The sequence below is a fragment of the Lagopus muta genome, chromosome 1, assembly GCF_023343835.1.
Source record: "Lagopus muta isolate bLagMut1 chromosome 1, bLagMut1 primary, whole genome shotgun sequence".
NCBI lineage: Eukaryota > Metazoa > Chordata > Aves > Galliformes > Phasianidae > Lagopus > Lagopus muta.
In genome coordinates, this window is record NC_064433.1 from 10,034,968 (window position 1) to 10,062,100 (window position 27,133).

Here is a 27,133-nt window from a genome sequence, read left to right on the forward strand (position 1 = left end):
CTCATTATTTTTTATGGAACTTTTAGAAATAAATGTATTAATATGTGCAATAGAAATCTAGCCCCACGGGTCACAGACAGTTTGTAATTTGCAAGTGCTTTCGGATTAGTTGTTAAAGATTGGAGAGGAGGAGGAGGGGTAGGAAGTGTCAGTAGGAGAAGTGGTGCTGTAGTGCTAATGAGCAGATGCTCAGCTGTGTATTGAGAGACCTCCTTGCAATTAAAAAATAGTTCTAGGTAGGAGGTGATCATTCAGCTGTCTATGTGCTTTTGTACCTTGACCAGCTTTTTGTATGGCAGTTGCATTTTGATTAGGGGAAAAAAAAAAAAAGGTGAGGGGGAATAGCTAATGTCTGATTTGGCAGCAATGTTTTGTGCAGCAGAAAAGTGAGACCTGGGTGCCAAGGGAGCGCTTCTATTCTGGGAGAGGTCAGGTACCATTCATGTGACAACAGCAAATGGCTTCCTACTGACGTGCTCTGTTCTCTGGGTTAGGGAATAGGAATGTTGCCTGTAGGAAGGCAGAAGAGCAATTCTGATTTTACTTCTTCTGGCAGCAGATTGTGAGGAAAAAGGAGTTGCAAGTACTTAACTTCCTAGACCTGACCAAGGAGTTCAAAGAAGTGGTGGGACAAGAATCAAAAGTAGAGGTTTCTCTAGGGCTGGCTTATTCTATTCCTATTAGCCGGGGCAACATGCAGGTGCTGGGGATCATCCCATTATACAAGGAGGTGGTTGACATGGGCAAGTCAAATGGAACAGGAGCAGGGGCATTAGCAAGGTTCCCTTATATCTGCAGCTTCTGTAACTGGGAAAATGGGAAGTAAATAAGTGGATTTGAGAATTGTTTCCAGCTCACACTTCATATGTAATCTTATCTTGCTTATTAGAGAAGCACTTCAAGGTTTAGGAAGCAGGAACACTGGGCATGAGCAGAGTAGCTCACATGGCATTTCTTTATTTAACATATGCGCTTCTTTCTTCCCTACTTTTCTGTCTTTCTTTATTATTGTCTGGGTTGGGGGCATATAGCATAATTAGAAATTGAATTATTTATGAGAAGTCATTAAAATGAGTGGCTTGCAGATTTGTCAAAGATAGCAGACATATGACATGAAACTGCTTTTTCCTCAGCTGCTTTTGCAGATAGTGACTTCATGGAAGCCTAGATAAAGCATCTTGAACTGTGGAAAAAAGAGAGAATGCTTTGTAACATTAGTGGTGTATGTGTGCAAATATCTGTGTGAGTGTTGTGGGAAAACTGAAAATATGGTGGAGATTAGTCAACAGAAGGGTAATGTGAGGAAGCAATGGGAAGGAATAGGTCATGATTCACTATACAGCTTTAGAAATCAGGAAATGTAATTTCTCCACCAACTGGAGGAGTTCATGATCCTGATGAAATTTCAAAGCAGTGGGAACTCACTTAATAGCATTAACACATACATTATTTCACTATCATGAGGAGTGTGTCTAAAAATAACATAGGAGGCCTTAAGTTATATCATGCTGTGATACAGAAGACGTATCTCAAAGTAGATAAGATCTATTCCTCTAATAAATGAGATCCAAAACAAACTAAGTTAAGCCTTTTAACTGTCCTGCTATTTTTGTCATATTAAAACTTAATTCTCTGAAGGTATTTTTGGAAATGCGCATTCATGCTAGTGAAATGATCTCATGCCATTGAAATAGTCTCTTTAATGCTGGCTTTCTGTTTTCAGGTGCGGACAATGATATTTGGTCCTTTCAAAGCAAGATCAAAGCATTGTTAGGAATCATATTTATTCCAATGACTACTGGTGAATTCTGGTAATTTGAACGGAGCTAGCAGACTCTTCATAGTACTGGAGATGCTTATGGTACTAATAATATATTTACTGAATTTGACTGCACAGTGAAGGGATGGAAAGGGACTGAGGATGGTTATTTTCCTCCTTTTCTCATAATAGATTTCCATATGTTTGAATTCTTCTGAAAAGCATTTTCATGTTCTGAATCTATTGATGGAGGCACCATTAATATAATAATAATCATGCATATGGTTATAATTGTATACAGAGGAGTCAGGGTTCTTTACACAGGGTGCTCTTGTTGAGATGTTTGAAATTCACTTAGGTTATCCTGTCAGGTATACACCACTATGGAAAGCAGAAACAGGTGAGCAGTGCAGCTGCTTCCTCTGTGTTCAGAGGTAAGATGGAAATGGAATGTTGCACTTTATCAGCTTGAAGATGTGCTAATTCAATCAATACATTATATGAAAGCTTGTAAGATAGGGTTTTTTTGTGTGTGTGTGTGTTGTTTTTATTTAAATGTGTATAAATGTGTGCGTGTGTGTATTTGCAGTCTGAACAGAAGATGATACAGAGCCCTGCTGTTCATAGAGTTTTTTTTTTTTGAGTTTCTGTATTCTTCATTAAAAACACACTAGATACAACGTAAAGCTCTGTTATATCAATTTCAGATCCCCTTTTGTTGCTTTACTGGCAGAAATGCATGAATATCCAGAAACAGATAAATATACATTTCTCCCACCGTACAGAGTGCAAAAATGATGATTTTTTGAACATCATGTTGTCCATTACTCCTCTTTACATGAAAATAGGTAAGTCCATAGTGTGCTTAGGTGCTCACACTCTTTAAGCCCATGCCTGTTGAGCTACTGTTGTTTTCTATAATTAGAGCACAGATACATCATCACATTAATATAAGTACTTCCCATTGAATCTGATATGCACAGCTAAAATAACTCCTGATTTTCTTCATTTGCATGCTTCCAGTTCATAGTAGAAGACCATATTGTACCTAATGCTGTATTCTGTATTAATGAATAATTGCCTCAGTAAACTGCTAAAAGGTCACTTGCTCAGGTGTTCATCTGTGAGAGATTCCTTCAGTATTCACAAATTGATTCTAGCTAATCAACAAAGGCTCATGTTTTGACGTGCTTGTAATTTCTGCATGTCCCACATGTAATGCCATTAATGAAATCTGATTGGAAAACAAAACAAAACAGAACAAAACTGAGCAACCTTATTAACAAATGTATCCATTTGTAAAATTTATCACTCTGGATATCCACCCAAAAAACAGTTCTATGAAAAACAACACTTTAAAATAAAATGTTAGAAATATTACAGCCTCTTCCATTTTCATGTTATTTAGTGTTAACACCAGCTGACTGCTGTGGTCTTTGGAGGAACTAATATTCAATCATATTTAGTTTATTAAATTTCTTCACTATTGTCATGCACATGCTTAACGCTTACTTTGTTTTCTTTTTTTGCTTTTCTATAAGAGTTATCAAGTTGTCTCCTTGGAGTACTTTCTGCCATATTATTTGGACTTCTTTCCAACCATGTGGCTTTAATATAACTTAAATAAATTTTGCTATGTAAATTTCCCTTTCTCAATTATAATCTGTGCAGGCAATTTTCATACCAATATTTATAGTTTTATCAGGATATAGTTTTTCTGTTGTGATATAAATGTACTATTTCTGTCTATAAAATTATTGAGTCATGCTACAAGCATTCAAGATGTTTGTTTTGATCAAGATTTTACTTTTATGCCCATAAAGTGCCATATTGGATAACACTTTCAAGAGAAAGCTAACTGAGAACAGTTAAAAGAAATGCAATTAATGTAAAGGAACACAGGCCATTTTCATTCCACTGCACAGGTTGGTTGGATTCAGGTTGAATATCAGGAGTATATTATCTTCACTGAGAGGGTGTTCAGGCACTGGAACAGACGCAGCAGTGAAGTAGTCATGGCACCAAGCTTAGTGAAGTTCATGAAGCGTCAGGACAGCACTCTCAAATGGTCTTTTGAGCAGTCCTGAGTGGAGCCAGGGCTCGGACTGCAAGATCCTTACAAGTCCCTTCTAACTTGAGATATTTTATGATTCTGTGATTCTAATTGTGGCATGCTACAAGAGACACAGTGCTTGAAAACAATATTTGCTATGAAGTTCTAAGATTTTTAAAAATACTTTATACAAGCTTTCCCCACATCATATACTTTTTGTTACCTTAAGCAAGTGCTTTTTCTAAGCTGTTTTTCTTTCCTATTGGTTTTCTATCCTCAGTCCACAAAGGAGACAACCTCAATATACAGAATAATTCATATTCAAGATAGGCTTTTGAAACTTTAGACATCATTGGTTCAGGCTTTAATTATCTTTTTCAAATAAGAGCATTAAGCTGAACTTCCTTAATTTCACAGTGCACTAAATAAATGGTGCAGAAAGCTCATCACTGTTTCTTATGTAATAACAATAAATGAAGGAAGGAGTGCAATGAAAAGGAAGTAGACTAGCCTAAAAATTGGGAAGTTGAGCACTATTGTTCAAGGTGTTTTGTTTCTTGAACCAAGATTCAAATCTGTGTAATTATTTACTATCCTTTCTATTTTAGTATACTTCTGTGTTTGCTACTAAGCTGCATAAATGACATTTCTTGTCCAAACTGGCAGCGCTTTAAATGTAGAACACTTGTTAGTAAGCAAGCAAAACTATGTTAAAGACACCTTCCAGTTTCTGTTTTGTTTGTTTGTTTTTATCTTTTCATGAGACAGTTATCCATTTCTAGACTTTGATTTTTCTGTTTTTGTTTGTTTGTTTGTTTGTTTGTTTTTTTCCAGAATCATGCCAATAACAACTGGAAGATTTTAGTGGATTTTAGGAAGAATGCTAAGTACTGCTTGATAGGATATAATGCTAGGAGTCGTAGGGGAGAACCAAAGGGAGATCAGTTTCACAGCTCTTCTGCAATCTGGGATGTGACCTATCGCATCTTTTGCCATTTCTCCTTCTAGTTACATGCTGGCTTTATGTGCGAGGAGACAAAAGCTACTTCATAGCCCTGTGCTTATGAGGGCTCTAGAAATGAAAAATACTGCGTTAACAGTAAGCAGAAAGGTTTGTTACTTTATTACTGTGTAAATTGAAGTACTTGAACATCTATGGTGCTTTCTTCTAGATTTTTTTTCCCTCATTTAGCAAATAGCATGTAAGTCATGAATTCTTGTCCTCATTTTAAATAATGCCAGCGTTTCTATGTTGTACTCATATTTTTAACTGATTCCTACAATCTGTCAAATAAATTTAGGTACATCCCACATTTGCTTTTATTTATCTACGAAGTGGAGCCTCCTTATTCATTACATTTTGGCTGCCAGTAAGAATGGAAACCATCCCAAGCCATATATAAATTTAAATGGCAACAGAATGACTGGCACTAGATATGTGTTTTTAGTGTCAAGACTATGGTAATGTATATCATTAGTTGTTAAACATAGTCTGCTGTCGGCGCTGTGCCAGCATGCTGCCTTGTGCACAGTGCCAAACCTTGCTGGGAACCTAGAATGTTCTGTAGTTCAACTGCATATTTTCTCAGTTGTAGCTGCAGAAATGAGACACCAAATGTAGTGACACAAAATAACTTCTGAACCATGCTGATGCTCTGTGCCAGCATGATGTGCAAATTAGTCTCACTTTGGGCCACTGTCTAGACCAATCTCCCTAATAGAGCAATTTCCCTAGGGTAGGTTGTACAGGAAAGCATGAAGTTGAGTTTGTTGTAAGAGACTCCACAGCCTGCCTGGACAGCTCTTTCCAGTGTTTTCTCACCCTGGTACATAATCACAGAATGGTTGAAATCAAAGGAGTCCTCTGGAGGCCATCTTGTCCAATGTCTCTGCTTAAGGAAGGACACTTAGACCAGGATGCCTGGGACCGTGTTCATAAAGATATCCTTATAATATATGGGAGTGTGCTTCTGTGTGTGTAATATATGCATAATATGGCCATTATGAAATATCAAACAAAATAAATCAAAAAGCAATCTAAACTTAACCTGAAGCAGATAAGGTTCAAGGAGAGCTGAGATAACTTGTTTTGTTCAGCTTTAATAAGAAAAATCTAATAGGGGACGTTAATACTGTCTGCCACTACCTAATGGGGGATACAAGGAAGAGAGAAGATAGATCCATTCTCTTTCTGGTGGGGCATAGTAATGCTTCAAGAGACAAAGGACACAAGCCAAAGGACAGAAAATATACCAGTAAATGAAAGAAGAAATTTTTTTTTTTTTTAATGATTTACCTTAGTCATTTGAATCTCTGAATGAAATCATTATAGAAACCAAGAAAGCTGGTGTGATCTGGCATAGCCAGTATAAAGGAAAAAAAAAAAAAAAAAAAAAAAAAAAAAAAGAAGTTACAATCTGGACTGTAATTGAATTGGATGCTGAGAGGACGTAGGACTTCATGGAAGGAGATCAGCTCATTTGAATTATACATAATAATCCAATAATAAAAATCCAGTATTATCAGATTATAGTATTTAGATTTTACGTACTGTACAGGCAGATGATCATCCTTATCTCCTTCTGTTTCTGCAGAATTATTTTTAGTTGTCAGACCCTATGCTTAGAACAGACAGCATCAAAAATACCAAAATAGTAATTGCAAGTGACTATAAGTTAAAATTATCTTTTTTTTTTTTTTTTTTGGTAACTTTTTTTATACCTTGGCTTTATATTTCAATTCTGGTTAGAGAAATCTCCAAAATCCAACAACAGTTTTCATGCTATTACTAATCATAATGATTGTTTTTCAGTTGTAAGTTGGACTGTATTTTTTATGCCTTTTGTGTCTCTCTATAAAAGGAAAGGTATTATTATGAGGGGAAGTGGGGAACATTTATTCTAGAAAACAGAAAAGGAATGCACATTCTATAATAAGATAGATATAATAAGCATACACGACTGAAATGTGAAAGACTGAGTGTAAAATTCTATGTAGTGACGTTGGTACTTGCATTACTCATGTCTGCAAAACCCCTGTGGATCATTCTTGAACTAGTGAGCACTTTAAATTAAAAAAAAAATAATCAGTAAATCAGCAACAAAATAAAGTTAATCAAAACATTTAGTTCTGTTCTGATTTCTAAATGCTTGAAGTTGAAATTTTTTTGATGAGTAGAAAAAATGTTTATTCTAATATTGCTTATACCTCTGTAAGCTTAATTTTAAATTTCAGAATGTAACTTGAAACAGCTTTGGAGAGATAATGCAAATGCTTTTGTAGGGATAAATCCTTCCTTGCTGATGCAGATTTCAGTGGGCTATCCCACTGCAGCTCTCAGTTCCGGACTCAGCAAAACAATACTGCTTTGGTTCATCCTTAATTTAATTTCCATTGATCACAATTTTATTGTGAGAAGTTGATCTTGTCACAGGCTATTAATATGTGCCACAACAGCATTTGTGCTGAGCACTGCTATCATGCACTTCAGGGAATGTCCTTCCCCTGTGTGATCCCTCGGACAGTGTATGAAGACTTATTTAGTGAAGAGCCAAACCTGAGGCTGGGATCAGAGACCGTGAGCAGGAGTCAGTGACCATGAGTAGGTATTCCATTTAGTGAGGAACCTGTGCTGAGCCAGGACTCAGATTCAATGATGCGGTCATTGTATCATGCCCATTCAGATGCAGACACCTTCCCCAATCTAGGTGCTCTTCCCATGTGGGACACGTCAGTGTCCACTGTCCATATAATTAGTATCCCGGTATTGTGAGTGGCAGTGCTTTCAAAGGATGAGATAAATAAAAGGATGCCCATGTATGTTGATGGAAAATTTTGGATTTTACTGGTGCCCTCAGCTGCAAATTTCTTATGGTTTCCTATTTCATTTTGGGCAAGCAGCTTAGTTTAGGTTTTCATCAGCTGGCAGAATACTACTTTACTGCCTCCCAGCAAGGGTTATTAGGACATTTCTGTTGAACCATGTAAATATCTGCACAGGAATACCTGATAACTTTTGGAATTATGCCAAGGGCTTAGTTCAGTGTTAATTTGGTGCAGTGAGTGCCAATTGCTAATTAGGTGTTGAGTGAAAATGTATTATGCATCTGAGGTATTTCACTGAGGGTATTTGTAAAGTGACATATTTCAACTTAGCTTGGCATTTTAGGCCTTTTGAGTATTTGCCTGTGGAGCCTTAATTTTGCTGTGACATCTGTTTTGTTATATTTTGTTTTCAGACATTTCTCTTTTAAAGCCTTTGTAACTTTTCAGAATGAAAAGTGCTAGTAAAGTAACATATTACTGCCTTTCACTAAGCATTTCATTTTTATAGAGTTTTTGCCTAGGAGATAATTTTTTTTATTTCCCAAGGTTTTCCTACACTACCTGAAGGCATCTGGAGCGTGTATATCAGGAACTCACCAGGATTATTGAGTTGAGTCATTTACAGCAAGATGTTCTTGCTGTGTATGTTAAGCATGGGAGAAAAAAAATCATCTTCATAGGTAGTAGAAGCATGTTTCACCTGCTTTAGTGAGCCTTTTGTCTATCTTACTTATTTGTTTATTCCTTGTAGCTGTCATTTATTGTTCAGGTTACATTATATATTAGGTTTTTCTTTATATCCCAAGTGGAATGGAATAAGGGAGACTACTTTTGCTGGAAGATATTAATGAATTTCATTTGAATAGTCAGAGCTTGCAGGTATTGTCAGAGACTTTGATTTTATAGGAAAAAAAAAAACAACAAACAAACATAAAAACAGACCAGCATGAGAGTCAACACACTTTAAGCAGAAGAAAAATGTGAAATCTTGCAGTTTCTGCAAGGCACTATGTATATGTGAGACTGAAAAACAATATGTGTTAAAGAAGGTACAAAATAAGCAAAGCAGTGTTATTTCTTAAGCAGAAACATCAGATGGTCACCATCTGATATCAGCTATGAGTATATATGCACCTGAGGCACAGATGACTGCTGATATGGTTGCAGTTCTATGAGATGCCTACCAAGATCACCATTCCATGAGGAGGGTGGGATGGAGTGGGTGGAGAAGCTTCTCAATTTCCAGTATTCTCTGGAAATTTACCTTTGATTTGAAGGCTTTCCAATTTTATTACTACTTAGTTGATGGTGAGAAAAAAATATAATAAACAATCCCTTAATAGCTATGAAATGAGGAGAGATGGAACAAGGAGTAATGTTTTCAAACCAGACAGGTTTAGATTACATATGAGAAATTCTTCAGCATCAGGGTGGTTAGGCACTGGAACAGGTTGTCCTGAAACTGTGGATACTCTATTCCTGGAAATATTCAAGGCCCAGTTGGATAGGCTTTGGTCAACCAGATATAGTGATCCAAAATTTACTTCCCACACTCTCCCCAGTGGCAGTGGGATTGGAACTGGGTGATTTAGGACTATGTCTAGGCAGTTTTTGTAAAACTCCAAGGTGGAGACTCCACAGCCTCTCTGGGCATGAGTGTTTCTTTTCAATAGCCATGGTTATTTGTTGCCTACTAAAGCAAATTCTGAAGAGATTTTGAAGAAGTTCAGTGCCTTTTATTAGTTTGAATGAAAAAAATGTGGAAAGCTTTTTGATCCCACAGATCTTCCCTCGTGGGCATATAACGTAAGATTTAAGTTAAAACTGGATTCTTGTTTGCCTGGTTTTGCTTGAGCTGCCTTGCATGTCTCTGGAATATGTACCTTAAGCTCTTCGCATCCACAATAGCAAAAATGGAAAATGCCTTTACTTAGGATATGCTGTAGCCAGTGCAAAAGAGCACAGTCATAGGACTTCTCCTACCGCCTCCTGTCTCTTGGCAAGTAGGATCCCAAATAAGCAGTGAGGCAAACTGTACAAATCAACACAGTTCAAATAGGCAGAGTTCTCATCTCTCTAGAGATTATGGTGCAGCCAGTGAAAAGAAGGAAATCAAATTAAGTCATAAACTGAATTTCCTTCAAAAGGTCTTTAGTAGCATATCTCTTTCTTTGACTGTGAAATGACCTCTGGCAAAAACATGAGATGGAATAGATCTCCTGTCCCACCCTCATGGTCTAGATTTATAAAGTTACAGTGAAGCAGAGGCTAAATCAAGGGTGAGCTGTATTTTTTCCAGGAGTTTTATATATCCAGAGAAATATATTCTGGTTTAACTTTATTGTTGAGTTAAGGTTAACTGATATAAAAATACATAAAAAATAAAACATAAACGAGGAAAGACTTTTTGGAGGAAAAAAGAATTGTGGTCTTTTTGTTTTCATTTCTGTCAGGAAGAGTGACATACTTGAGATAAAAACTTAAAATAAATTAAACCTAAACACAGGTCACATTTTCATCACTCAACAATACAATTTGTTGCATTTCATGTCATCTTCTGTAATGCATGCATATCAGTTTTACTCTGTAAATTCTGTAGGGTGTATGACTCATCATCATCTCTGTTGATACATGATCTTAAATAAGACAATGTTGTCAGCTTGGTATCTGCACTGACTGAACAGCAAAATATAATTTCATCTTTCCTGTTAGAGAAAGAGGAGAAAATTATGAGGCTCAGTAGTTTTATATTTTTATGTCTGCAGTATGCATGGTTGGAGCTGATGAAAAGAACAATATTTTTCTATTGGTATTCACAGACTAACTGCAGCCTTAAAAATTTCATAGAATTAAAATTAAAGTTTCAGAACCTTTGGTATGTTTTATTTGATGATAAAATCAAGAATGAAATAAAATACAGCAGTGGAGGAAGACAAGTGAAAGGAACTATTTTGGCATTTTCCTATTTAAACAAATGAAAATCAACACTTAAAACCACACACACACAAAAACAAAAACAAAAACAAACAAAAAAATCCCACAACCTTTTGATCAACGATAAAGTTACTTTTTTTTCACTGGAAAAGTCTGGGCAGCATTCTGGACCAAAGTAATCATGACTGTTTTACGTAGAACACTGAAGCAATGCAGGGTGTTCACAGGAGAGGAAATCCAAGACTTCCACATATATCCTCTATCAAGTCAAAATTAGCAGGATTTAAATTACCACAGAACTGAAACCTGTTCTTTGATTTACAAATGCACAATTTTTTTTTTTCCTTCTTACTAGGACGTATTTGAGTATTATATGAGTCTTCAGACTTTTCGTATTTAACACACTAGATTCCAGAAGTAAGTCTATTTATCTACTGATGTGGTTGATTATGAGAAGATATGCACTCCAAAATATCATAAGACGTAGATGATACCATTTTAAATTGCATTTTATTGCCATTATTTCTTTAACATTTGTGGCAGTTAATACTGTAGCTTCACTACTTTCTGAAAGCTGTTAAAATTAGTACGCAATGTCTCCTTGGACATAAGTTATATTTTATAGGCTGCAAAATACAAGGCTGAAAAAACAACAATCAATTAACATCATTCTATAGATTGATTTGTTTGTTTGTTTGTTTGTTTGTTTTTCCAAGGTGTCTTTATGGCCTTTATTGATAACCATTCTCCTTTAAAGTTAGAAATGTCCTTCAATTAGTGTATTGGGAAAGTTGTAAAGACTTTAGGACATCTCACTTGTCCTTAAAAAATATTTTAATGTTTCACTGGAAGAAAACATATACAGGAAGATTAAAGACCACTTGAACAGAATGTAGGCATAGATTGGGGCAATTTAGCATGGGAGAAACACATCTAAAAATGTACTAACAAGAGATCTAGGGAACTAGAGGTGCCTTCTCGTAAAACAGCTCCTACAATTCTTCAATAATAGGTGACCGGCTACATCTTATACTTTATTTAAAATTATTATGGGGTCTTGGAGGTCTGGGCATATTAGTTCTTTCACTTGTATTAAGTGTAAGTGCATTTGGTGCAGGGAACCTGCTTTGGCAGGGGGGTTGGACTTGATGATCTCTGGAGGTTCCTTCCAACCCCTACAATTCTGTGATTCTGTGATTAACTGTCAATTTTCAGGTTTGTGTTGAGGCTCTTAAAGCCGTATCCTAATAGAAATATTTGTACAGAATCTATCAAACTATTAATTAGGGCCTTTTCCCTTCTCACTGCATTTTTTGGTTTAAACATTCCCCTGAAGTCTTTTCAGTTCAAATGCTGCAACAGCCTGCAGAGGAACTGAGAAATGAAAGGAATTGCCAGCACGCTAGAAGAGTTTCATCTACAATCAGAGACTTGCATTGTAGATATACAAGAACAAGGATCCCATCTGGCAACTAGACCCATCTATGCATAGAAAACTCAATATTTGGATTTAGCTATGGCCACTTAATTGTGCTTCCCAATTTTACATTTGAGAGTGAATACTTTCCAAAGAATTTGATTTGAAGTAAGAGTTATATGCACACGCCTAGAGTTTAAAGAAAAATTGACAGCCAGGAGTGACCTATCCAAAATTAATTAGCTCTCTCATTCTGTCTCACTGTACATATGTGTCCATCAACAGAAATCTTGCCAGGTCCAATTAGCACTAATTGGTGGTTAATCTGAATGTGAAAAACAAGGCTGAGTATTTAGGGATAAATCCTGCACTCATTAACAGAGAAGACAATAATTATAAAAAATACTAAAAACTAGACAGACTAGTCATATAAAAAATCCATATCCCTGTCTGCATTGTCTCCAAGTAAACAGTTGCATAACTGTTGGGGTGAAATAAGGGTTGTTGTGCTACTAACAGACCAGTGGGATAATTGATTAGCAAATCAACCTCTAAAACTTTATGTAATGATTTAAAAAATATATATAGAAACTGTGGGGAAAAAAAAAAAAAAAAGAAAAGAAAAAGAAAGAAAAAGAGGCAGTTCCCATTGCGTATACATCTTACGGAATTTGTGACTGGGGATAAGAAATACCTTTTTTTCTTTCTTTCTTTCTTTTCTTTTCTTTTTTTTTCTTTCTTTTTTTTTTTTTTTGGTAAGTTTTCTATTCCTTTTTATATTTAGCAAACAAAACCTCACAGCCCACTAAATAATTACAACTGGGCTGGACAGCAGCTTTGCACTTCAATGTGTATCATTTCATTGCACAAGGAATGAATGTCTGTATGTAACAATGGTTAAGCTTTGCATGGGTAATGCTTTACATCTCATTCCTCATTTTCCTTTTCCCTCTGGCAGTGTATCTAATTGGCAGTTAGTGAAACTCTGTGCTTCAGAACTTAACCCCTTTTAATTGAAACTGGGATACTGTGGCTGCTCAGTATTGCCGCTAGTTCTTCTATTTACAAATCTATTCTGAATTTCACTTCATATTGAATATCTAGCTCCTTATTAACAACATGAAATACTTACCCTGAATTTCTGTGAAAGGTAGCTCAATTTACAGCCCCAACACATTTTGTGCCCTCTGTGATAGACAATGGCTAAACTGCTTTTCTTTAAGAAAAAAAAAAAAAAGGACTTTTAAAATATTACATTTTATCTTTTGGTCACTGCTGGTCTTGGCCTAGGCTATATTTTGTAGGGTCAATAGAACAAGTAAACTGAAAAGCAGTACATGGAGAGAGCTGGAGAGATAGATCAATAAACACAGCATTACTTTTTTAGATTGATAATTTAAAGATATTTTCAATCTCACCACATGTTTGATGTACAGAGTTGATTTGTTTTCCTGCTACACTGACTGTTGGATAAAATCGCTTTTCTTTTTTATAGTGCTTACAATATGTTGTCATCTTCTTCCACTGAATTTTATACATCACTTGGTCTTTGCAATATATGCTCATTCCAGGGCAGCAGAACATTTCCAACTGCTTCCTCAAAGGGCTGCAACCAATCATCACTGGCTAAATGTGGCAAGACTAGCTTTAAGAAATAGAAGTAGAAACCATTATATGAAGCTCTGATGTTGAATTGGAGGAAGAAGGTGGATCTGCAGCTAGGCTGGAGCTCCTGGCTGCAGATCAGTGGGAATATCTTCAGGTTATGGACAAGGGTGGCAAACAGGTTTTTAAAGGGAAAACAAAACAAAACAAAGCAAAAAAAAACCCCAACAAAAACAAACAAACAAAACAAACAAACAAAAAAACAAACAACAAACAAACAAACAAAAACAATACCATGTTGCTCTGTAAGGGCTTGAATGGCAAATTACTGAAGGCAGAGAAGATATTAAACCAGTTAGACTCTGTGCAATTGGGTGTCTGTTCAATTTTGTATGAATCATGGCAATGTCATACATAAAGTGGACATTTGAACAATATGCAGAAAGCAGGAAGGTCTCCAGCCCCTCAGCTGGAGGAGCTCGCTTCAGGATTGTGTTAACTCCCTCTTCATTGCTTCCTTGGGCACAATATAAATGAGATTTTCTACAAACGGGAAACACTTGAAAGAGAAGGATAGAGCATGGCTTCACTCTCATTCTTCTCTGACAGCGGTTTTTAACTAACTGTCCAGGGCACTTGCCAGGCGTGGTGGTGACTGAGTGTCCTTAGGAGGCTCTGAGCTTGGAACCATGAAGAGGTACTCAGCCATCTACTGCTGATGGCAATGACATTGATAATATCTGAGCTTGGTATGTAAAGAATGAATCTTGTTATCCCATGCCAGCTTTCCTTCCAATACAAGAGGTTCATTATGAAATGCTTAAGTGCTTCTCATGTGGGAGCTGATTTGTGTGATATTCTTCTACAATTCCTTCTTTGGAACACAAATGCCTTGTGCATTTCTTTCTGTCCTCTGCATCAGTATGTGCATAATACTTCTTCCCTATTTTGGTGGTGCAAATCCATAAAGTACAATGTTAGTCATCTAAGATTCTTCAGTTTCTTTTTAAAAATATTTTTGTAGCCACTGGGAACATGACATCACCCAAAGTCACAAAAATGCTGTAGACTTGCATATAGATATCATCAAAGTGGCTACCTGATGCTATAGATTTTGGGTGATGGCAGCAGGTTTGCTATGCATGGAATGAGGTAAGTATAACCAAGATTTATAATTCCTAATCAAAATATCTCTTACAAATGGTCTTGATATCTATATCTATATATATGACAGGATCAGTAAGAAGCAATAGTAGTGCACATGCTTTACTGATGTGCCAGATACTGTTACATGAAGCCTTAGTTGCAAAACTAATTCCAACTAGCTTTATTTATTTTCATGCCACTGTAAAATAAGTGCATGACTACAAACAAAGGCTAATAATGAAAGGTAATGGGCCAGATTCATTGCTTATGTACATTGGCGCAAGCTTTTAAAATTCATTGAATTATCTTTTGTTGTGACATCAGGAGTAAATTTGGCCAGGTATGTTAGACTGTGGAGAGGAGTCTAATGAACTATCATGGGGGAGATTTTAAGTTTTGGCCTGGATTAACATCATCATTAATGATCTGTAAGAAGGAGACTGTCAGCACGTTCATTAAATTTGCATGTGATACAGTGCTTGGTTGCAAGTACCATTGAAGGCACAAAACCACAAAGGGACAGGAAGAAACTTGACAGAACAAAACCAATACATACAAAGTAAAAAAATAGTTAGCTCAGCAAAATGTAAGTTGGTAAATGTAATGACTAATATTCTGAATTACAATGTAGGTAATGCCCAGGTGACAAAGTCTTTTTTTATAGTGAAAAAAAGCAGGTAACAAATCCTGTTTACAGTCTTATAATAGAAACACATCACTGGTACTTAGACATGGACAAGAAATGCATTATGTAGATTTCTGGGCTTGCTAAAGTATCGAGAACTGAAATAAATCAAAGAAATACATATATGAACACAAAATTGAGAAGAGGTTAATTTCAGAGCAGAGTTTTTAAAGTCTATACTAAGTACTTGAGCTAAACTATATTTTCACAGTGGAGTTAAGATGTGGGGATATATTGGAGCTCGTAGCTGAAACTGCAGGAGCATGTTCAGGGTAATATCATGGGGTGTAACCAGACTAATGGGAATGGGAATGCAATGGTGAAGATTCAAACTAAAGATAATATGAGATATCTTGGAAGTGAAATCTGTTCTTCTCAGAAACAATTTCCCCAAGAAGTGTTGAGATTTGACATTTCTTTGTATTTTAGCCTCACTATTATATCTGCCCTCCCAAGCCACTGTGAGATGGGCATGCACAGTTATCCCCATTTACCTGCTGTGGTGTTAAGGATGCTGTTTCACACTACTGCTGAGCTCTCTGCTCTCTTGCTGGCAGGAGGTGGATCTGCTCCCCCCCATCCTTACAAGAGAGGACAGTGAAAATGCCTTAAGCTGTAATGAGATGTGGTCAGAGGCTTTTCTTGCAACAGAAAGTGAAAATAAGACTATTTGTATTTATTGCATCAGCCTCAAATACTAAGTTCTTTCTTCTCTTCTTGAGGATCTGGAGGCTTTACTATACTGCATCCTGTTTGAAACAGTTACCTCTAAGCAGCTGTGCTCAAAAACTGCTTTTGCTGAAGTATGCCCTTGCAGTGTGCCATTTAGCTCTTCCTTTGTACTAACCACATACGGAGCAGGAAAATACTTTTAAAATTTTCTTTAGTCATATTGATATTAGTAATAATATTTCAGAAAAAAGCCACCAGTGTTTGTTTTTTTCACAGGCCAATGTTAGGACTATGAAGATTTTGGCAGAAAATACATAGGTGTCTCTAAAAGTAATACCTTCTATTTATTTCCATGGAAACTACAACAGATGCAAAGAGCACGATAACACTTGTTTGATAGAGCACATTCTCAGGTAGAAAACACTGGTTTTCAACATAGTCACTGCTATTAGCTATGCTTTTTCACTTTACCTGCTGAGGAATGTGTTTTGAACTGTTTCTTTAATGAGGAATTCACACTTTGCCACTCCATGGTCTGCCATTTTGACTTCAGCTCATGGTGATAAGACCACATCTCGTCAATGATAATTATGCAATCCAGGAAACTGTCACCTTCAGCTTCATATAGGCTCAATAGATCCCGACAAACTTGCATAAGATGTTCTTTCTGTTCCTGAGAGAACATTCTTGCGATCCACCTGACACAAAGTTTGTGATGTTCCAATGTTGCCACCATCGTTTCCACTGCATTGAAGGTGATATTCATCTCCGTAAACAATTCTCTAATTATAAACCACTGATTAGTGTGGATGAGCTGATCAAGACACTCTTCATTTTGTGATGTAACAGCTGTGCATAGATGTTTGGAATGTGAATTGTATTTCATGTTGCTATCCTCACTGCTGAAACTCACCAGTTACTTCTCACTGTTCTCATATCCATTCTTTGATCTCCATAGATGTTCAGTGAGCACTGATGAACATAGGTGCAGTTTTTTCTGTATGGAGGAATCCAGTGAGATACCTTTGCTTTGTATGCACTTCTATGTCAGATGCCATTCTGTCAGACTACCTCTCTCCTGCCATCTGTCATGCAGCAACAGCGTGTAATGGAAAATTGGCAGAAAGATTCAGTTTCTACTGTCATAGCACTGCCATCTGCCTCTGATTTTGTGGGCCATCATCAAAAAATAGGAGGCATTACTTTTGGAGCAGTTCTCATATTTCTTCATTACTATATTCTGTTTGCCTTATCAACTACTGGAGTGAATTTATTGAGTCTTTTAAATTTGTCTGCTTGATTCGGTGTAATTAATTTTCTTGTTTTCAGTGGCTCCATTTCTAGGATGGAGTGATATGAATTGAAGATAAAATTCCTACTTCACATAACTACTGCTATCAGTTAGGTTTTTAAAATAAAATTACTTCCCCCCAACTGCCCCCCCAATACAATCCTTAAAGTCTATGAAATTATTTTCCAATCTCTCTAAGCTGCACTTTAAAATAGTGTAATTACTGTTTCAGGAATGAGAACACTTAGAGACCATTATTTGTAAAGGCACTCAACAGCTGAGCCTCAGCAATGTGCCGTACCAGCATAAGGAGGGATTGTTTTTGAAATACTGTAATAGATTCGCTGTCTTCACTCAGAAAAGCAAACTTCAATGGGAGTAATAGAAATGGAAAATCAGTGACTAAAGACTTCGTGTGGAGGAACAAAAATCTTCTTGTGAAGACGTCTGTAGATCAATTTAAAGTCACTTTTCTTGTGTTATGTGGTTAAGCCAAACAACTTAATCAATTTGTATTACTGAAAAAATGACTAATTATATGCATTTTTACCTGATTTTGTGAGATAGTAAGCTCCTCATAGTTGGCGATGTCATTTGTTATGTATTTATAGTGGAGACAGGACAAGGGGAAATGGCCGGAAACTGCAGCATAGGAAGATCTGCACAAATGTGTGCAAGAACTTCTTTACGGTGAGGTGACGGAGCACTGGAACAGGCTGCCCAGGGAGGTGGTGGAGTCTCCTTCTCTGGAGATGTTCAAGACCTGCCTGGATGCCTACCTGTGCGACCTGCTGTAGGGAACCTGCTTTGGCAGGGGGTTGGACTCAATCTCTGGAGGTCCCTTCCAACCCCTACAATTCCATGTGATTCTGTGATTTGTTCTGCTTTTGACTGAAACTGTTTTGGTGCCTCCAGATACTGCAAAACAGATACAAAAAAGGCTCATTGCTGCTAACTGGGGACTTTGCATCTGAAACTTTGTAATACGTGACCCTGGAAAGGCGTTTGTTTAGAAACTGAAAATAAAATAACTGATTAAAGATATCAATAAAATATTGTACAAGATGGATACAGAAGAAAAATCCATGACTACAGGTGTAGAAGATAGTAGGGTGCATGGCAGACCTGCAGGAAAGCATATGTGCTGCAGATGTTACTAGGCAGAATTTTAGAGCCTGATTTTGGTAGACTAATCCAAGAGACTCCCACTTACTCTTCATTAGAATGCGTGTTTCCAAATTTCAGGAAGAAAAACAGTATACAGGCTTACAGACTGCTCATTTTGCGTCTACTCTGTCTTCTTTGTCTCAGCTTAGCTGACTGCATAGATGCGAGTCTCTGTTGTCAAAGGTGCCTTAGGCTATAGATTAGGCTTCTCTCCTGCCCAATTTCTTCCTAGATGCATGATTCCTGTATTTTTGGCTGCTTACTGAATAAGCTTTAGCAACTTTCTAGGTTGAGTCCAGTTCTTCAGAATATTGACAGTAGAAATTAACTTGTCAACGTTAATCAAAATAGCTGCTGTGTGAACTCCTCTGACAAGAAAGCAATAAAACACTAATTAACAATTAAACTAAAAGAATAAACAATAGGAAACATAAATTTCTTGAAAATAATATACATACATACATATCAAAGAATCTTAACAATCACCTTAGGCTGAGATAATGTGTAGTCTGGTGTTATTCATTTTTAATATACTTCTAAATAATGGAGAGATGGCAAGAGTCTGGAAGAGCACTAATGTATTTTCATGACTTGTAAAGGGAACAAAATGACTTGGTAAACCTGACAGCAGTTCACCAGTCATCCAGAAATGGAGATCATAGTCCTTTGTTCAGAATTGATTTATGAAGAAAAGTTTAAGGAGTTAGGTTTGCCTAAAGAGAAGAGAGAGCTTAGTGGCATCTAATCACATGCTTTCAATACGTAAAGTTCAGTTAAGGAGGAAGTGCAGATTATCTCTTCACAGGGATACATGGTAATAAGCTGAAGTGGCAATGGGTACAAACTGCTTTAGGGTAATTTTTGTCTGAATATAAGAAAAAAATTCTTTACCGTGTGAAATTCAAATCACCTGGAAATGTGCTGATATCTCCTTCCATGGAGGGAGACTTAGCTTGACAGGGTGCTGGATAACCTAGCCTAATGCTGTGTTTTCAAACCAAGGATGGACCAGATTATCTCCAGAGGTCTATTGCAACCTATGCTTTTCTATGATGCCTCCCTGAAAGTTTCTGAAGGTTAAGTCTGCCTCAGCTAGGAAGTGCACTAGAGTTGACTGATGGTCCACATCTACAGTATCTACAGTGTAAAGGTTTCAGACTCGATTTAGTGGGTATTTTTGTTGTTTGTTTGTTTGTTTGTTTGTTTTTTGAGTAAATGTGCCCCTATACTAGTGTGTTCTTCCAGAAAAAAAAAAAAAAAAAAAGTTAATTGCAGGAGGATCTATGATTAGAAAAGCAGAGAGGCTGAAAAAAATTCCCTACACAATAGTTTCTAATTTGGTACAATATGCAATGCTAGTATATATACTGTAAGAAATAGTAGCTGTGTGTGTGCTCACAAGCTGATGTTCGCAGGTGTGTGTCAGGCTACGTGGTGAGATTGCTGCAGCATCACCCTTCTGCTTAAGGAAAATCACCCTTCTGTTTAAGGAAAAAATGTGCCACCAACCCTTGGCTGTGCCACTGCTTATTAAAAGCCTCCTGCATTAGGTTTCTGGGCATGCTAGCTCTGAGATATCATTGTCCAAACTTCTCTGTATTTCTTCTCTTCATTTGTTCCCCATTATGTTCTTTTGCTCCAGCTGAAATCATTCCTTCTGTCTTTGAAACCTATAGAACAGTGGAAAGATTGTTATTCATACTACTACTCTACCCAAAATGTTTTACCTTTTCTTTATAGAAGGAATCTCTTTATCAGCATTTCTAAATACAAGTGCCTAACTGAAACTGCAGATTCACAAAGAAATTCATCACAGTAATTGTGCTTGAGGTCAATTGAGAAGTGAAATCTAACATGACAATGAATTCTTTAAAGTAGCTGGTCTACCAGTTACTCCCTGTGTCTCCTGTGATGTGATAGGGATGATGAGAACATCACATGGAGGAAAATATGCCTTCAAAAAGCTTATGGAGACTATCAGAAAAAGAAAGTACATATGTCAATAATAAGCAGAAAAAAGTTCCGAACAATTCACATTGTGGTTTGACCTCAATACAGTCAACCTGTCCTACAACATTAATGCATTAATTTGATATAGAAATAGTGGTCATGAATTTTCATCCAAAACAGAGCACTTAGAAATACCTTCTCTGCCTTTTCAGTTAACACTTGTTTGCCTTTTTTCTTTAAAAGCAAATAGTTTGAACTCTGGGAAGGAAATATTCCTGGTACTCTTTTGATCCCATAACATTTGTTCATGCTCACACTATCAAGCAAGACTTAATCCTTGGATAACAACACTTTAGCAGATCTGTATGGATACTGTCAGAATTAGCAGTAAGTTTGTATTGGTCATTAGAAGACATGATTTCTCTGCAATGGAAATTTCTATTTGCTATGATTGTGAATATAAAACCAATGTATTTATTACTTCTGTTGGAATCGCAGATTATCATTTTCCCAGCTTAATAGTGAATTTAAACAAACGTGTTAGTGAGAATAGTAAATATCTGTTATGTCCCATATCTGTGATGGTTGCTCTGTAGCTCTGGTTTATGTAGTGATTTAATGCTATTGGATATTTAAACCTGGCCATCAAAGCTAGATCAGAGGCAAAATGTGTTGTGCATTGCAGACCCAATTCTTTCCTGAAAACAAGAGGTTTTAATCTACAAATACAGTGTAATATCTCTTCTTGGGTCAATTTCTGCTTTGCTCACCAAAGCAAATGGTGTAAATAGGTTTAAAGAGATGGTGGAATTGAAGTGACAAGAGTAATTTATAGTACCTGAGGTTCTGTTTGCTCCTTTAAAAATGCGACGCTTTGATAAAATCCTTGAAGACTGGTCTAATTGGGCAGGCTTGAATGATGCTTTGTACTTTCCCCTGGGTTCTGTAGCTCATTTCTTGGAGTCTACAGGCAGAGTCCTGCAAGACTGCTGTGTTATTGGTTGCCTTCCACCAAGGACTCAGCAGCTATTTCTTTTCCAGCTTTCAACAAGGTTCAGACAAACTATTTTTGTTTCTATCACTGTGTTAACATTGAATGTGCTCTTTGTGCTCATGAGTGTCTGTAGTGCTCAGAAGTGTATGAACAATTTGAAATATATCAGAATCTACCTCAAATCTGTTGTGTAGATAACTTGCATTAGTTCTGAAACTTGCATAAATTGCTCAGAGTGCTACTAACAACATTTCATCCATGAGCTATGCTTGTAGCAAATTACACGTTAGTCCCAAATGTGTGATGCCAGAATGCCAGTGGAATTGAAGCTTTTTACAAGTATAACCCTCACTATTAAAGCACATATTTTAGAGCAACACAAATTTTGCTGTAGCAGAATTCATAGTTGGAGAAAGAAGAGTGGTCAAGGAAATAAGCAGATTTGTTCTTTTTATTCCTAGAGAGAAGTAGAACACTTTTTCCTTGTGTCTTTCCCAGTAAATTATATAGCTTCTCTAGCATGCCATATGCATCATTAAACACTGTGTATCTTGGAGTGCTTCTCCATGCTTTCACTATGCCAGTAATCAGATTAATCTTTGTCACTAACAATCACTTGTACAGCTATAAGGGAGGAATGTTATATGTGTAAATGCCCAACAGAAGTCAAAGGTTAAGCTATGGGGCACTAAATTGAGGGCATCTATCAGTGTACTCAGTTTTCTCATCCCTTTTCTTGTATTCATGTGATGCTATCACATTCAGGCATTTAAATGCTAATCCAGGAATCTGAATGATTGATAGTTAAACATCTGCACTTGATGTAAGCAGTAATAGCAAAGAGAAGATCAGACATGAAACTGTGGTTATATATTGGTTACAACGCTCAAAAATGGCTTATTTGTACATGTCTGAAACAACATCCTCAAGGAATCAACTTTTCTATCTGGACATCAGAGCTATCCCTAACTCTTGCCTAGGACTGTGATTTGGAGAAACAGCTGAGAGAGCTTTCCCAAAGGCATTGGGAAATAATTGATCCCAACTTGCAGGTGTGTCCTTATATAGTTGTATCTAAGGAGGAGGATTTAAGAATTCCTGCTGTGTGGAAGCAAATGCAGATGGAAACAGATTAATTCTGTGTCCAGATGTGGAGTCATCATAGAATGTTTTGAGTTGGAAGGGACCTTTAAGATCATATAGTTCAAATCCCCTGCTATGGGCAGGGACACATCTCTCTAGACCAGGTTGCTCAAAGCCCCATCCAGCCTGGCCTTGAGTGCTTCCAGGGAGGGTCCATCCACAACTTTGCTGAGCAACCTGTTCAAGAGTCTCACCACTCTCACAGTAAATAATTTCTTCCTAATATCAAGTCTAAATCTACCGTCTAACAGTTTTAAACCATTTATCCTTCACTACATGCTCTTATAAAATATCCTTGCCCAGGTTTCCTGTAGGTCCCCTTCAGATACTGAAAAGTCACTTTCAGTATCTGAAAGAGACCTAACTCTCTCAGCCTGTCCTCATCATCTTTAGTACAGGAACGGAGTAAATGGACTTCCTGGGTCACGTCCAAAGGATGACCAAAAAAATGATCCAAGTGATAGAACAACTCCCCTGTGATGACAGGGTGAGAGAGGTGGGGTGTTCAGCCTGTAGAAGAGAAGGCTCCAGGGAGAATTGAGAGCAGCTTTTCAGTAACTAAAAGCGAAAGGGAACAGATTCTTAACAGATATTGTGATAGGGCAGCAGAAAATGGTTTCAAACCAAGAGAGGAGAAATTTAGATTGGATGTAAGTATTTTTTTGGTGTTTTTTTTTTTTTTTCCTCCTATGATAAGGGTAATGAAGCACTCTAACGAATTGTCCAGAGATATGGTGGATGCCCAGAAGACATTCAAGGTCAGGCTGGACCAGGCTCTGAGCAGCCTGATCTAGCTGTAAGTGTCCTTGTTCATTGCAGGGCAGTTGGACTAGATGGCCCTCCCAACTCTAACTATTCTATGATTCTTAGTTTCTGTACTGCTTGATAAAAGCAAGATGGTGTAAAGGGTGGAATACTTTTCTGGGTGAGAAAAAAGGTGGATGCTGCATTCATTTTTCATATTACGCATGTACTTCTTTGCTATGAATGCTACGTAACTACATAGGTACACAGAACTCATTATGCCATTCTTGTTAGAAGTGATTTTACTTTGTTGTGTCTTTCTACACATAGAATCATAGAATCATAGAATCATAGAATTGCAAGGTTGGAAACGACATGCAAGATCACCCTCCCATTCCTATTAGTACCACAAGCTACTAAACCATATCTTGTAGCTCCTCATCCAGGCGCCTCTTGAACACTGCCAGGGATGGCAACTCCACCACCTCCCTTAGCAGCCATTCCAGTGCCTGACCACCCTCTGAGAGAAAAAGTTCTTCCTTATGTCCAACCTAAACCTCCTCTGGTACAACTTCTGGCCATTTCCTCGGGTCCTACTATTTGCCTGGGAGAAGAGGCCAGACCCTTTTACATCACAGCCTCCCTTCAGGAAGTTGTAGAGTGCAGTGAGGTCTCCCCTGAGCCTCCTCTTCTCCAGACTGAACAATCCCAGCTCCCTCAGCCGCTTCTCATAAGGTTTGTGCTCCAGACCCCTCACCAGTTTCATTGCCCTTCTCTGGACACGTTCCAGGGCCTCAATGTCTTTCTTGTAGTGAGGGGCCCAAAACTGAACACAGCACTCGAGGTGCGGCCTCACCAGTGCTGAGTAGAGGGGGATGATCACCTCCCTGCTCCTGCTGGCCACACTATATCTGATGCAGGCCAGGATGCCGTTGGCCCTCTTGGCCACCTGGGCACACTGTCAGCTCATGTTCAGCCAAGCATCAACCAACACCCCCAGGTCCCTTTCCTCTTCACAGTCATCCAACCACTCACCCCCAAGCCTGTAGCGCTGCATGGGGTTGTTGTGGCCAAAGTGCAGAACCCGACACTTGGCCTTGTTAAACCTCATCCCATTCACCTTGGCCCAGTGATCCAGCTAATCCCCAGATCCCTCTGCAGGGCCTCCCTACCCTCAGGCACATCGACACCACCTCCCAACTTGGTGTCATCTGCAAACTTACTCAGGGTACACTCAATCCCTTCACCTAAGTAGTCAATGAAGACATTAAACAGGATGGTCCCCAGCACTGACCCCTGGGGGACACCACTTGAAACAGTATACACATTATAGAATGATCTTTGGCAGGCAAAGAAGTAGCGAGTGTTTTATAGTGACCTAGATAAGTAAAATAGGCTAGGGAATTCTAATAAGGATTTTATTTCTTTGCTCTCTTTCTGCATGACTTATTCATCATTTAACTCAGTATATTGCTATGCAGGTATCCTTCCTTTTCATGACTCTATATTCCAACTAATAAGCCCTGTCTTTCAGTTGGGTTTGTTCACACAAGCACAGTAGAGCATTAACAGCTTTATCTGTATCTAGTTCTTCACTTACCTTGGGCATGGCAATTGCTGAGCAACATTCTTCTGCAGGCTCCTCAGGGTGTGAACTTCCTGCTGCATCTGGGAAGCCTTTGGGATGAAAAATATGATAAATAGCTACCTATAAAAATCAAAATGCAGTTTCTTTTCTCTCCTATGTGAGCTCCCCAGATAGTCAGATGATATGAAAATATTGGCAAAATAGGTGAGAGTTCACTGTCTCTCAAGTATATTAATTTAATTAGTAAAATATTTTGAGAATATATGTATATCAAAAACCTTTTTGCTACTGAAGTAGCTAATTTGGCACCTCCAGTGAGAAACCACTGCTGAAGGCAGATTTCTAGACATTTCACACACACACATACAAAAAAGAACATGAAGTAATTTTGTCAATTTTCTGCTAAAGAATAACTAGGTGGGAAAAGGCTTGTTTTTCACAGAAAACAAGATGAGAAGACACTCTCCATGGAGAGCAAGATGTGAGTCTGAAACCATTTCTGACAGGATAAAATTGAGCTTGCTTTCCTGCTCTGGGTGCTGGGCAAGAAAGCACTGATGCTTTGAGGGAACATGTGGGACAGCATGGCCCTTCACACAGAGTCTGCTCCCTGAGTACATGTTAGGCCTCTGGGAATGTGTACTGGTGAAAAGAGACAGAGGTAAATTACTTAGCAGCTGGTTTTTACCTATGTCTATGCAAGGTAGGAAGAAGTTATTTACTCAGAGAGTGGTGAGACACTGGAACAGATTGCCCAGAGAAGTTGTGGATACCCCCTCTCTGGAGGTGCTCAAGGCTAGGTTGGACGAGGCAAAACCTGAGCTGGAGGGAGGCAACCCTTCTCATAGCAAGGGGTTGAAACTAGATGGGCTTTAAGGGCCCTTCCAACCCACGCCATTCTATGATTCTGTGATAAGGTAGGTGTCAAGCTACTTCCCATGATACAAGCCAAGGTATTTCCTGCTATGTCCAGAAGCTAAGCTTGAACAGCCCATTAGTTTCATGTCTCCAAAGGAAGGTGGCAACAAAATATAGATTTCAGGAGACAGGGCTTAATTTCAGTGCTTTTCTGGATATTCTTCTCTTCCATGGCAGTGTTTCCTCCTCTATTAAATCAGACTAATAACATTTACGTCATGAAGGATTTCCAACTCCAGATTAATTAAGTCTGAAAAGCGTGTTGAGACATGCAGATGGAAAGCACTATATAACAGCACTAGTATAATTATACACTGCAAAACTGATCCAAGTGCCAAAGAAAAGTGGAACACGAAAGAACAGCTATATTTATCCCAGAAAATGAGTTCAGCAGTTCAGCATTCAGATTTAGATCAGTGGAGCATCCTCGCTGCTGTTAAAAGCTATAAAACCAGCTAATTTTAGATGATATACTAGCAGTGAATTGTGTTTTTATTTGCATTAGTTTAGTTATTAACTAAGAGAAGTTTTAGCACACAATTAACATATGGTTTTGTTTCTAAAATGTTCTCTGGATAAAACGTTTATTGCTTGATTGCAATTCTTAAATTTTCCCCTGCAGTTATTATATCTTAATGCATTAAAATCATACAAAAATCATAGAGCAATGATTAAAATATATTTTAAAATATTGAGATGAATTCTTTTGTACAAATTCTGAATACTGCAAATGAAAATTCAGAAAACAGTTTCAAACTGCCTGCTAGTGAGCAAAGTTGCTGATTGAGCCATGGATACAACATTTTATCCCAATGTATCTTTCACCACCAAGGTGTAATACAAATCCCAAAGTAACCTGCCAGGAATGTGATGTGTCCAAGTTAGCATTAATTAAGCTAACACTGTTGAGGTGATGATGAGGAGATTGTTTGTGTATTGCTTCCTTCCAACTCTTCTGCACAGCAGAAGCGGGAACACTGTAACACACTGATGATCAGGATTCTTATCATGCTCTTAAATCCCAGCGTGACTTGTGCTTTTGGATGCTCTAGTGGTTGCTGAGTTCTAAATGCTAAAATAAACGCAGCAATTACTTCTGGGAAATGAAAAGGATGACAGGTGAAGTTTTACTCTGTCACCAGTATGTGCATGTTGTAGGTGGGATGAGCACAGGACAGTGCTACTGGTGCTCATTCACACTGCAGAAATTGGAACCTTTTTTCACACAGGGAAATCAGGCAT

At 37.7% G+C, this 27,133-nt stretch overlaps 1 protein-coding gene and 1 long non-coding RNA gene across 8 annotated transcripts in view; both read left to right on the plus strand.

The window, feature by feature from the left end:
- Positions 1-27,133, plus strand: part of CACNA2D1 (calcium voltage-gated channel auxiliary subunit alpha2delta 1) — a 356,904-nt gene that overhangs the window by 108,496 nt on the left and 221,275 nt on the right. The gene's annotated exons all lie outside the window — the stretch shown is intronic.
- On the plus strand, positions 906-6,050 carry LOC125687998 (uncharacterized). The gene is made up of 3 exons (XR_007374552.1): positions 906-1,861; positions 2,467-2,607; positions 4,647-6,050. It is a non-coding gene; the product is annotated as an uncharacterized LOC125687998 (long non-coding RNA).